Raw genomic sequence first — 2835 nt, forward strand, 5'->3', positions numbered from 1 at the left:
GGGGAAAGTAGACATAAAGGTGACAGAGATCTGGAGGTGAGGTGACTGGCAAGGTCATCTAATTAGCAGGTTGCACAGTTATGGATTAGACTCAAGATTTTCTTCTCTAAAAATTCAGCAAATTAGTATATTCAAGAAGAAAATCTAATTATAGTCTAGAACATTTTTTATACCAGAAAAACAACTATAGAAACTAAGTTTTAATTTTTCAAGACTTAAGTGTATGGTCCATTTGTATCCAGCTTTAACACCTGCCTGTTCCCATAAGTGCCATGTCCCACCACAACCCCAGCTTCAGCACACTTGTTTTAGCACTAATTCCTCTTCAATTACAGTCACAAATTCAAAATAAAGTTCTAATTCTTCTTCTTTTCCAGAGGTATTTTTTTCCTTTTACTCCCCCACCCCTTCAACACACACACACACACACACACACACACACACACACACACACACTGGTGGCTTGAGAGATGATAAGATACTGCCAGGACCCAATATAGAGATGTGTTTGCCATTTCCTGTTGCACTTACATTCACATTTAACAGTGTATTAATCATTTGGGGGGGAAAGTTCTTTATCATCTCCCTTGACAAAGCAAAATAGATCACTAATCATCTCTGAACCTCCACCACTGGGCTGAGGATTCTCCCTGGGCGAGGAGTACTTGCAGCTGGGTGTGCAGGCACTGCTGCAGAAGTTCCTGGGCCTGAGATGTCTGGCATCTCTCAGCGATGGCTGGAGTTCGGGTGACCATCCCAAGGGTTGAGGGTCTCATGAATGTTCTTAATGGCATCTAAAATAATGAATCCTTTCCAGAAGGTTTTCAATTTACTTTGTCCAAATCCATTAGAGAAATCACTATCTATGGCAGCTATAACCTTATGAAATGTATTTCTTAAATAATAAGACTTGAAGTTAAAAACTATTCATTGATTAATGCATTAATGCACTTCAGAATAGATGTGTTTACAGGCATGAAAACAACATTAATCTCATTGTGCATCTCCATCAGAATTTGTATGTATGTATGTATGTATGTATGTATGTATGTATGTATGTATGTATTTATTATTTATCTTCACCCAAGGATATGTTTTCCATTAATTTTTAGAGAGAGTGGAAGAGAGAGAGAGAGAAACATCTATGTGAGAAAGATATATCCTTTGGTTGACTGTACATGTGCCCTGACCAGGTCTGGGACCAAAATCTGAAAACACAGGTATGGGCCCTTGACCCATAATTGAACCTGTGACCCTTCTGTGCATGGACCAATGCCCTGTGGGAGCCATGCTGGGCAGGGCTCCATCAGAGCTTTTCAGTGACCAGTTGAGGTGCATTGTCAATGAGCAGTAATATTTTGAAGTAAACATAATTTTTCTGAGTCATAAGTCTCAACAATGGGCTTAAAATACTCAGTAAACTGTCGTGTTTCCTTCCACGTCCAGCATGGTTTCAGGGTTCAATATCTGGAAGAGGAACCGCACACAAATGAAAGATAAAAGTCACGAGATAATTTGGGAATATTGGGGGACCAGACGGGCAAGCCCAACTCAAGGAGAAGGACTTCCACTATGCTCAGGCCTCACCAAGCTTTTTATAGTGAGAGGTAAACAAGGTAGTGGTTACCATACTTACACAGTTCTTGTGAGTTTCACTTCTTTTGACCATGGTTACACTTCCTGCATTTCCTCAGCCCATTAGCTTTCCAGATGAGATCTAGGGAGTGTTATAAGGTCAAGCCTAATTATGCTAAGAGGACTGTGCCCTCTAAGCTGGGACTTGTTTGTGACTTTGCCAACAGGTCAGTCCGAGGCTTAACCCTATATCAGTTTCCCACAGTAAACCATGTTATAAACAATTGTTCTATTATCCAGGTTTTGTTGTTCCATTTATAGAACACAGGCAGAGTATATTTAACAGTATTCTTAAGGGTTCTAGGATTTTTAGAATGCTAAATAAGCATTGGCTTTAACTCAAAGTCACCAATTGCATTAGCCCCTAAACAAGAGAGTTACCTGTTCTTTGAAGCTTTGAAGCCAGGCATGGACTTCTCCTCTCTTGTTATGAACGTCCCCGGTAGGCTATTCTTCCAATAGCAGCCTATTTCACCTACACTAAACTCTGTTGTTCACTGTAGCCACCGCATTCATTATCTCAGTTCACTGTTCTGGATAACTTGCTGCAGCTTCTACATTAGCACTTGCTGCTTCACCTTGTACTTTCATGTTACGGAGAGAGGAAGCTTCTTTCCTTATATCTTGCAAATCAACCTTTGCTAGCTCTAAATTTTCTTCTACAGCTTCCTCACTATTCTCAGCTTTCATAGAATTGAAGAAAGTTAGAGCCTTGTTCTGGATTAGACTTTGGCTTAAGGTAATGTTGTGGCTGGTTTGATCTTCTGTCCAGACCACTAAAACTTACTTCAGATCAGCAATAAGGTTGTTTTGCTTTCTTATTATATACACTGAGTGGCCAGATTATTATGACCACCCCATCAGTACTTCATTGGGCCACCTTTTGCCGTCAATACTGCGGCGATTCTCTTTGGCATTGACTCCACAGATGTTGAAAGGTGATGTGAGGAATCTGACACCATGCCTGATGAATAGCACTGTCCAGTTCTGTGAGATTTGATGGTTGTGGAACCAGCTGCCTGATGGCTCTTTTAACTTCGTCCCACAAATGCTCAATTGGATTGAGATCTGGTGATTGTGGGGGCCACCTAAGCAATGTAAAGTCTCCTTCATGTTCTTGAAACCACTCCTGTACAATACGAGCACCGTGGCATGGCGCATTGTCTTGTTGGAAGAAGCCATCTCCATTGGGATACGCCA

General features: G+C 41.0%; 1 pseudogene; it reads right to left on the minus strand.

Moving 5' to 3' along the window:
* Nucleotides 1–200: 200 nt before the first annotated feature.
* Nucleotides 201–755, minus strand: LOC132236091 (D-aminoacyl-tRNA deacylase 2-like; annotated as a pseudogene).
* Between the last annotated feature and the right edge of the window lie 2080 nt (nt 756–2835).

The sequence above is a fragment of the Myotis daubentonii genome, chromosome 1 (genome assembly GCF_963259705.1).
Source record: "Myotis daubentonii chromosome 1, mMyoDau2.1, whole genome shotgun sequence".
Lineage (NCBI taxonomy): Eukaryota > Metazoa > Chordata > Mammalia > Chiroptera > Vespertilionidae > Myotis > Myotis daubentonii.